This window comes from Ricinus communis, chromosome 2, assembly GCF_019578655.1.
Source record: "Ricinus communis isolate WT05 ecotype wild-type chromosome 2, ASM1957865v1, whole genome shotgun sequence".
Classification (NCBI taxonomy): domain Eukaryota; kingdom Viridiplantae; phylum Streptophyta; class Magnoliopsida; order Malpighiales; family Euphorbiaceae; genus Ricinus; species Ricinus communis.
The window spans coordinates 31,093,944-31,105,292 of NC_063257.1; the positions used below are offsets into that span (position 1 = coordinate 31,093,944).

General features: G+C 37.8%; 1 non-coding gene across 1 annotated transcript; it reads right to left on the minus strand.

Annotated features, from left to right (window-relative positions):
* Positions 1 to 3,675: 3,675 nt before the first annotated feature.
* Positions 3,676 to 3,777, minus strand: LOC112536263. Its single transcript, XR_003080307.1, has one exon. It is a non-coding gene; the product is annotated as a small nucleolar RNA R71 (small nucleolar RNA).
* Positions 3,778 to 11,349: the final 7,572 nt, after the last annotated feature.

Genomic DNA, 11,349 nt, shown 5'->3' on the forward strand with positions numbered 1-11,349 from the left:
AGTAAAGAATTAAAATGGAGTGGACTTTGAGAAATAAGATGTGAGCTAGAGGCATATTGCGCGTATTATGATCTACTAATACCGTGAGCTATTTCAACGACATTACCTAAACAAACTTTAGAAGAAGTTAAAGTTGTGATGGAACAACTAAGTAGGAAGATTAATGTAATGAATCGTCGATTAGAACAATATCACAAGAAGCACGACCTATTTAGGATGGAACTTCCAAATAGCATTCCAATACCTATAGATGAAGATGTCGTTTTAAATTATAGTGATAGTAATGACAATGACTTTATCAAATATCTTCCTGCATGTTTACCCAAATGTTATTAAAGGATGTTTTATTTAATATTCTAACATGTTAATAATTTTATTAATAGGTACCATGATGAATCTGTACACTCTTAGTGACATATTTAGAGCTATTGGACGTTATTAGGCACTATAATGATTTTTTATATCCAATGGATCCAAATAAGTATAATATGAGGAGGTACACAGTCAACTAATGAACAAGTGGAAATTTCGATTACGTCAATCACAAATTCTACATGAAGAAGTATTGCAACTTCAAATAAGAGTACCGCGTGCAAGTGCTATTAATATGAGTCGATCCACTATCTTTGAACTCCGCACTACTTTATATTGCATCAGGGAAGCGAATAATTAAATCAAAATTCATCTTAATAGAGAGTATTTCCGTCAACGAGTAAATGAGGCCCTTAAAGACGGGAATCACCAACAAGCTAGAATATTTAGAGCTTTGGAAAATTCACGTGATTATCTATCTAATATAAATTTGTATGATAATAATAAATATCATATGTTTATCATCAAACAAAATATGTTTATCATGAAATTTATATAAAAACATTTATTACAATCATATTGTCATGCGAATACATTTTTTATTATACACCAATATGGGAATCCAAATAGGAGTTCATATTTCTTCATCAGACATTTCATAGTCTGATATATACCTGTTGCAATGCATGATATTGTTAACCTCGTCCTCACTCAAGTTTCTCCCGATTGCCATTACTTGTTCTTTTGCCAGTTGTAACATATAATATCTTGATCTTTGAAGGAACATTCAATTATTCTCTTCTCGGATCCGTTTCACTGCAACCTCATAATCTGCCATATTTATTTGACGAAATGCTAATGAACGGGTTTCACAATTGGAGCTCCTAGTGAACGTTAAGCTGAAATTAAATTCTCTACTTCATCGACTCTAAAGTTCCTTTCATGATGTAAACCAACATAATACTCTTTCAGATCTGTATATTTATCAAAATGATATTGATCATCAAATTTTGGCAGGACCCAAACTTTTTTGTTTCTGACAAAACTTGAAGAACCAGCCATACTCAAATTCAATATGATTTTTAGAGTTTGGTTGCAATATGGTTTTATATTATATAAAAGGTATCCATACAGACAATAACAAATCATGAATGTCATGTGAACTTCTGTAAATATTGATATGCATACTTTTACACATGTTTGCTTGTGCCCTTTCATATTCCAGGAGATTTTATAGGTCCATCATCAGTGTTTGAGCAATTTTAGATCAATTTCGGGTAAAAATGGATGTAATTAGAAGCGTTTGGCTTGGGTTGACTTTTGGAAAGTTAACACGACCCGTGTTGGAGCCCATGTAGAAATTCCAAGGAACGTGTAGCTTAAGCTCCTTGAAGCAACACGGTTCTTGGGGGTAACACGCCCAGAGCACAGCCCGTGTTGGATAACATAGGCCAGAACACGCCCATGCTAGGTTCAAGAGGACGCCCGTGTTGGTGACACAGGCCAGAACACACCCTTGCTCGATTCAATTCATTCTGTCATTTGGAGACCAACACAGCCCAAACACGGCCTGTGTTGAGGGACATAGGCTGAGAACACGCTCGTATTTGCACATAGTATAAATTGAATGAGCCAAAAAGAGAAAGGGGATTAACGATTTTAACTCTTCATCTTCCCTTGTAATTTTGCTATACGCGTTTCAAACATTTCAAGACGGATTTCAGGAGACTGATCCCACCTTTTTACGTCAGATTCATGACTTTTGGGATTGGATTGAAGATTGAAGAGGAGTTTTGGAGTAGATCAAGAGGCAATTCTAGAGATTATTTGCAATGCAGATCAAGGCTTTGAGCTGTTCATCTAATTCTAGGAAAATGGTGTATATGTTTCAATTTCTTTATTCTTTCATTGTAATTGAATTCTTATTTATTTTAGATATGAACATGTGTAGCTAGATTGATTGAACCCATTGGGGTTCCTTGCTATATTGGCTTTGTACTGAATTGTTAAGATTGTTTGAGTTTCTTTTCTTGTATTCTTTTTACAATTAATAATGAAATTCCAGTTTTTGTTACATTAAATGTATTGATTACTGTTCATAGAATTCTTTTAGCAATTGAGAGATTCTAATTGAGTTTGGAAATCTAGTTGCAATAACAAGTTAATTTTCACTTAGAGATAATGCTAGTAAATTTGCTAGATTAAGAATTAACAAAGCTTAATAGAGGTGGATTAAAGCTTAAGGCTAACTTAATAATCAATTGTTAGGAAGAGATTCCAACTTTAGGTTCTTAGGTTTAGGAATTCGGTTGTCTCGAGAGGGAAACCGAATTCATTTTAGAATTTGTCCACGGGTAGCATAATCGGACTCAACAATCTGTTATCCTTTGTTTGGTTACCAACTAGTCTAGGTCCTCTTTGGGTGTGCTTTCCTATCTTGATTATTCTCTTTGCTCATTCATTCTCGCATTACACTTAGAATTTAGTTTTTAGTCATTAGTAAATTTAGAAACCTCCGTTATTAATTTTAGGCTAGATAACAAGGAATGGAGTAATAACTTTAGGATTTCACTTTCCCAAGGGATATGATATTTTTAATACTTGTCGTTGTGCTAGGCTGCATCGATAGGTTCACTGCCTTAGTTGTAGTTGCATAAGCATCGCATCGAGTTTGTGTCATTGCCAAGGACTTTGTTTGAAAACTAGAGTGGAATTTACTATTTGTTACTTTAGTCATTTTTCTTTTATGTTTTGTCATTGCTTTTTATTTAGTTATTCATTATTTATTTGTTTGTGTTGTTGCTGCCTTGTTCATTTCAGGTAGTTTGTGACTAGGAGTTCTAATCATGCACCAGTAGACCCTCTGCCCGTACCAGAGCGATCCCTTAGGCAGTTGAGGAAGTGATTAGACGTGGAGGAGGAGGAGGAGCAGATTGAGATTCTTGTCCATACACCAGTAAATATGGGAGACGACAACAACGTCACTGAAGCAAACAGGATGATGTACGAGTTTGCTAAACCTTCCTTAGAAGGACGCACACTAGTATATTGAGGCCATCTGTTACAATGAATAATTTTGAAATTAAGCCAAATGTCATTCAGATGGTGTAGTAGAGTGTATAGTTTAGGGGCTTGCCTAGTGAAGATCCTAACGCCCACATCACGAACTTCTTAGAGATTTATGATACCTTCAAGATAAATGGAACTACCGATGATGCCATTCGGCTTAGGCTGTTTCCATTTTCCTTGAGGGGTAGAGCGAAGAGATGGCTACAATCCCTACCAGTCAACACCATCATCACCTGGAATTCTTTGGCTGTGAAGTTTCTTTATAAGTACTTTCCTCCTGCTAAGACTGTAAAAATGCGTAACAATAATTTTGTGTGTGCAATTTGATGATGAGAGCATGTATGATGCGTGAGAGAGGTACAAGGACTTGTTGAGATATTGCCCACACCACAGTTTGCCATTATGAATGTAGGTGCAGACTTTTTATAGTGGCTTGAACTCAGCTATGAGGCAGATGATAGATGCAGCTGCAGGTGGGGCCATCAATAGTAAGACTCCAAAGCAGGCCAAGAACTTAATTAAGGAGATGGCCATGAACACATATCAGTGGTAGTCTTCTAGGAGTGGGACAAGGTGGCAAGGAGTGGTGAACCAGGTAGATTCTACATCAGCCTTGGCAACTCAGGTGGAGCTTTTGGCCAAGAAGATCGACCGGTCCATGTAGTACAGCTTGGCTGCGAGTTTTGTGGTGGCCTACACTATAGTGCAAATTGTAATGCTAGAGGTTTGTTTGCTTCTTCTTTATCTTCTTATGCTAATCATGAACAGGTTGATTATATGGAAAATGCGCCCAGGTAGTAGAATAACCCGTATAGCAATACATACAACCCAGGATGGAGAAACCATTCTAACTTCAGGTGGTGAAATAACAACACCTAAGGTCCACAGGATTTCAGCGGTTGCACCAGTAGTAACCTTAACAGCAGACTGTTCTTCCTCAACTGCCTTAAAACCAAGAGAAGAAGCCCAATTTAGAGGAGTTGATGATGAAGTTCGTGTCCACTTCAGAGAGCAAGTTTCAGCATACGAACATAGCTTTTAGAAATCAGCAGGCCTCCATATAGAATTTGGAGAATTAAATAGGCTAGATATCTAAGATGCTGGCTGAGAGACAGCCAGGGACTCTGCCTAGCAATACAGAGTCCAATCGAAGGGAGCATGTGAACGCAATCACATTGCAATCAGGTAAGTATATTCCTGGTTCTTCTACTATTTCTAAAAATGATGTTGATGTGCAGGTAGATTCAAGCAAGGAAGTTGAAGCTACCAAGGTGAAGGAACCAGAGAAGGAAGTGGCAAAGGAGATTCTACTAAGAGAATACTAGCCCAAAATTCTATACCCTACCAGGTTGAAGTAAGCGCAAGTTGAGCAGCAGTTTGATAAATTTCTGGATATATTTAAACAATTGCATATAAACTTACCTTTTGTTGAAGCTATTTTGCAGATGCCTAGGTATATAAAGTTCTTAAAGGAGATTCTTAGCAACAAAAGGAAGTTTGAGGACTTAGCATGCGTGACGTTAAACGAGGAATGTTTGACAATTTTTTAGAACAAATTACTGGAAAAGCGACATGATCCTGGGAGTTTTACTATTCCTTATGTTATAGGTAACTTATCTATTGATAAAGCTTTAGCTGATTTAGGGGCTAGCATTAATATAATGCCGTATAGCCTGTTTGCAAAGTTGGGGCCGGGATAGATTAAACCCACTAGGATGAGCATACAGTTAGCTGATAGGTCTATTAAATATCCTAGGGGTATTGTAGAGAGTGTGCTGGTAAAGTAAATAAATTTATATTTCCTGTTGAATTTATGATCTTAGACATGGATTGTGACAGTAGTGTACCTTTGATTCTAGGTAAACCTTTCCTTGCAACATCTAGGGCAATTATAGATATTTGTGATGGAAAGCTAAAACTTAGGGTAGGGGATGAGACTGTCACTTTTAACTTGAATAATTCTATAAGACAATCTTTAGATTATGATGGTACTATGTGTGCTATTAATGTACTTGATGATGCTATTGAGATACAGTTGCAGGAAATATTAGTTGAAGACCCTCTACAAGTTACTTTGCCAATAGGAGATGAGTGAGCTATCAAATGAGGGACTTTGGAGCTTGAGTTTCTGTTAGCAAATGAGCCAAGCAACAATACTGATAAGTTTGTTGTGATTGATAGGGTAGGTGTGCAGAAGTTGAGGCCATCACTTGAGGAACCACCAGTCCTCGAGCTGAAAGAGCTCCCACAGCATCTTAAATATGCATATATGGATGAGGATAATAGGTTACCTGTCATTCTAGCAGCAGACTTGACACCCGAGATGAGGGAGATGATATTGCCCTCTCTAAGGAAGTACTAAAAAGTGGTTGTTTGGAGGATTGCTGACATTCCAACGATCCATAACCTGGCAGTTCGACCGCAACATACGTCAAACCTGCACATGCAGGGAGTGGTCAACGAGTCCAGCTAAATGACTCGTGGAAGAAAGAAGCGCTCTCGGGAGGCATTCCCGGGCTTATCCTTTATATTTCTGCAATTTTTTCTTGAGCATTTGATTGTTTTGTTTTCTTCTTTTTTGTTTTTACATATCAGTTGGTTTTAAACTTAAGTATTTTTATTTTTATATTGTTTTGGTTAAAAATTACTTGGTTGTTTAGATTATTGAGTTATACAGGTGTTAGTGCACAAAACGGAGTGAAAGCACATTTCTAGGTTTCAACACTGGACTAACACAGTTTTAGACACGGCCCGTGCCTAATTACCCAAGGTGTGTTGGTTGTGAAAAATGAAGCTACACGGTTCCCAAGAGTAACACAGCTTCAAACATGGCCCGTGCTTGATTGCTCAAGGCGTGTTGGGGTATAAAAGAAGGAGCTACACGGTTTCTGAGAGTCACAGATTTTACAGCACAACCCATATAACTCAAACACGGATTGTGTCAAAACTGTGTTGAATATAAGGCGTTCGCAGACACGGTATGATGAAGAACACGACTTAGACACGGCCCGTATCGTGGACACGGGCCAGAGCACGGGTGTGTTGGCAAAAAATGGCTATATATATGCGGGCATAACACAGGTGTTTCACGACCGTTTTCAGAGAAGATCTTTCTGACTCTTCCATATTTTCAGGTATTCTGTATGATTTTTCACTCTTTGTGCATTTTTCTCGCATTTTGCTATCAACCAAGTAAGTTTTCTTCTTTATTTTCTAATTTCTTTTCATTTTTAATTTTCTGCTTATTTATTTAATATGTTCGACATTGCTGAATTATGGAAGTTTAGTTACTGTTGCTCATTAGTTTATGTTGGATTACCATTGGCCATTATTTCTTTACAAGAATTTGAGGTTAGAAAATGCCTCAAATTTTCTGTTTAGAAAATTTCAACTGTTATACTGCCAAAATTTCGGCCATATTTTTTTTGTGCTGTTTGAATTATTTAGCTGCTATTTATGTGTTATTTTCTAAGCTTCTGTCATTGACTAATACCTTTTCAGGTACAATGTCAGTGCGCACCAGACAGCAGCCCCCATAAATCAATGATATTATCATCAACTAGAGCAGCTAAACCTTGGGGACTCAGATTCTCCGGCAGGCATATGAATTATTCTAGCTTTAGCTCTTCGACCGTGGTTGTGACCTTCTTTCAGATGTCCTTGATGCTTAGTTCAACAATCCTATCGATGATCAAACTCTTGAAGACCTCAAACCTCAGCACCTCAGTCCCAACTATAAAGCTCAGGCTCCTCAGAGTAGGGCTTATACTCCTAGACAAATATGTCTTTTAGAGTCCTTTAGCTTGCCCTCATCTTCATCCTCATGGTATCCCAAGCCATGTTAGGTCTTCTGTCCTTTGAAGTCCGACAGCTTTGTAATTCTCTATTGATTCTCCCCCAGCCCCATTCTAGGCATGAAGTCTATCTTTTTGAACATGCTCGCTATCTTCGGATCCATATAATCCTCAAAGAGGACAACAACCTGAAACCTAGTTGGGCATCAAGTTCCTTAGCAGCTTCTTGAATAGCTGAGACAACTTGCCACCTTCAGCGTTGTCGTAATTGTCTCTCATTTGTGAGGGAATTTGACTTTCTAATGCACAGTGGGAGGCACTACTTTTATGACATGAAACCATGGCCAATCTAATAACAAAGTAAAAGTTACTATGATGTTTAGGATAGTAAACTCAACTTAGGGTTTTATAGGACTCGTCTTTACTAGTATGAGAACGTCCTTTCCACGTCTCTTTGGCTCTCATCATAGGCTCTTATGACCAGTTTAGGAAGTATACGAGAAGGACAAACATTGATGGCTGACCCATCATCTACCATCATACATGGACTCCTTTTCCCTTTTACTTCAACTGCAATATAGAGAGCCTTTTTATGGTCCTTTCTCTCTAGTGACAAATCTTCATCCGAGAAAGTGATCATCTCGATGGTTTTGTTAGTTACTGTTTTGATCATTTCCTCAAGGGTAGTTGTTATGCTTATAGTGATGCTGGATAAGGCCTGGATCAAGGCCTTCCTAGGTCTTATAAGTGCATTAGCAGCTCTTAGATGTCGGTCGTCTTCTTATTCTTCTTCAACTCTTCTTACAACCCCTTATCCTCTTCTTCTGACCCTTTCCCGACCTACTTCATCTCTTGTGCCCCCTTATCATTAACTTTAGCCACCGGCTCAGCTTCTTTATCAAAGTTATTGTCTGCCCAGATGTCTTTGGCACTACTACCTTGGACTTCACACTGTTTCCCAAACTGTACCAGATGTCTATGGCAATGACCAATTTCTTTTCACCCTCCTTCCATACTTTCAAGAGGCAAAAGTCACCAGTTACATGTTCTTCATTATTCGATCCCTAACCACTCAGCACAATGTCCTCAATTCGAATGTTAGCCGAAAGAGGCCTTGAAATAACGGACCTTGAAGTCGAACTTGCCCGATGGCAGCCCTAATAGGTCTTGACATTCATCTTGTTGAGGCCACTCTATTTGCCAATCCTTACAGTCTACCAGGTCTTGAATTTTATGCTTAAGACGATTGCACTAAACCATCACATGCCTAAAATTTCGGTGATGCTCACAATATTGACCACTGTGAGGGTTAGGACCACTTTAGGATGATAGGGGCTTGAGTTTCCTACTCCTTATTAAGTGGTGGAACATCTCAAATAATTGGAGCTCTTCCCAAGTCAAATTTCTCGGATAGTCAATGACATCGTTCTTGAGGATTTTGACGTCCTCCTCATTAGCTCTATCATTCGCCATTTCAAGTATAGATTAGGTCTCAATCATAGGAGACTGATGCCTTGGTCTCTCAAGGTACTCTAACACATACCGAATCTTTGGTGAAATTAGTACTTTATTACTCCTATACACGGTTCGAGGTGACTTTCTTTTTCCTAGAATTTTAGGCTTAGGCTTACTATCAACAAGGTATAGTAGTCCCGAAGGCATCCCAAAACTCTCAAAGCAGATTAAGGCTTAACCCACATAGGGTAAGCTCTTAGAAGCTCCAAGTCTCATTTTTTTAGTGTTTTTGGTGATTTAGGGCTTTATTAAAGTGTTTTGTTTTTCTAAGATGATATTTAAGAGTATGTTGTGCTTCTGTTTGGCATGTGTTTAGGTTAGATTTATATTTTTGTGTATGATTTAGGATAATTTTAACATAAATGTGTTAATGTGTCTTTATTAGCTTAAATCTTTTCGCATGCATTATTTCCTTAACTAGTATCATGTTTAGGGTTAAATGAGCATGTTTATTTTCTATTTTTTTGAAAATGATTTGGTTTCATATATAAAGTTTGAACTTTTACCATGTTTCGAGTATTTTAAGTATTAAAGTTGTCATTTTGTTTGTTTAGTGTCTTAATCTAGTGTTTAAGTGCTAAACTAACATAATTTCTTCATAGTACAGGTTTGGTCATTTAGACTTGGCCTAATCCTCTAATGATGACTTTATTTAGCCTAGGTTTAGTTTAAGTTTGATAATTGCTTGTGTGTTTATATGTTTATGTGCTTAAGTATGATTTGAACTATTTAGGGTACTAGTTATTTCCACTCTTTTGTTAATTGTTAATCTGCTTTGTATCCTCTTAATTCCCTTCTTATCCTTTCTTTGGATTAAGTTTAATTTCAACTTAGTATGCTTAGATTTCACCTCACATGCTAAAGGAAAACCGAACTTAAGTTGATTGATCACCTCACATGATAATTAAAACGAATCAACTCACCAATGTGAGTTTACGCCATCCACTCCTTATTCACTTAATTAACCTAAAATAAAATGAACCTAACACCCATATGTCTAATAAAAACTGGTTCTTACTTGGTCTCCTTCATATGTCAGATAAAGTCTAAGGTACCAATGTACCTCCTTAGGATTAGTGGCAGCAATATGCCTCCCACTTAGGTAGATGCATGTCTAGCTTAGTATACTCTTTCCGTCACTTATGCATGTATAAATAAAGATCAAAAAAATGTCCTCATAGTAAAAAAGGGTAGTAACTGAGCTAGGATTAGTATGATTAGGAAAATTAAAAGTCTTAGAGTCTAGTAGAGGCTGAACTCTGTGTTCGGATGTATTGGTTGCCTAACCCTTTCCCAACATGTACCTAAATTCTCGAACTCAAATCTTTATTTCGAGGAGGGGGAAAGTTAGCTTTCCATGAGGAATTCAAGCTGCCATCCTTTGCCCCTCTCTATTGTCCTAGTTATTTTTCTCGGGTGGTGAGTCCCATTCTTCTCTGATAATTAACGGTTACCACGATTGTCGTGATCCCGTAAGGCTACCTCCTAGATGACTCATTTCTAAACGAGCCTAGTATAGATGGAACAACCTCCAACACAATGATGTAGTCGCTGTTAGAGTATACCCTAACTAAAGACAAGGAGTTGTCAAATGATCTATGTTAATTTATACATCATATTGATGGTATGTGTAACACCCAGAATTTTTATATATTTAATAAATGAGTTATTTTCTATACCCAATTAGTTTGAAATTTTAAGAAATTATTCAAGTAAATTATTTGAGAAATGATTATATTTTGGTTATTCAAAATTTTCCCAAATGCATATTTATATAAGTAAAATTATATATTGAAAAATTTTGGAAGAAATTATAAAGGATGTTTTTATAAAAGAATTTTGGAAAAATTGGTATTATAATTGATTAGTAGTATTAAATTTTAAGTTGGAAATTGATTATTTAATTTAATTGTGTGTTAGGACTAAATTGGAAATTTATTTTGGAATAAGGATTGAAAGTATAATGTTATTTTTATGGGGTTTTAATGGAAATTTGTGAGCTTGGTATTTTTGTAAATAAATATCTCGGTCAGGGGTATTTTTGTAATTTTGTATTTTCAATAATTCGGATTTGGCCCAAATTAATTAGTTAAGGGCTTAATTGAAAGGCTAAAGAAAAGTTTGGGGGTTAAATTGGAATTCTGCAGGATGAAATTGTAAGTAATTAAGAAAGTTGAGGGACCAAATTGCAATAAGGAAAAGTTCAGGGACCTAATGTCGATATTGAAAGGAAAGAAATCGGGGAAGAAGAAAGGAGGAGAGAGAGAGAGAGTGTCGGAAGAGAGATAGGGGATGCAGGCGCGGTGGCGGCCGTCGGGCGTGGGGCCGACGGAGGCGGCGGTTGGCCGCAGCGGCAGGCGGAAGAGCGCCAAGGCGGCTTCAGGCGTGTTTCGGCCGGCGTTGTTGGCGGCCGAGTTGGGTGGCGATCGGCTCTCTAGCGAGGGCTCTCTTCCGGCAAAGAATGGCGACGCCTGGGGTGGCCGGAGTTGCAAGATCCGTAAAGTGAAACTTAGAGTGGCGTACCGCATTTTTGGGCTTTTCCCGTGAGCTCCGGGCGGAGGATGGATGATCAGAGGATGTATCCCGACTCTCCTCATCTCAAGCTTCGCATTGGCACCGGTTTCGTGGCGATCGGGTTTCGTTTGCGAATCGACGGTCG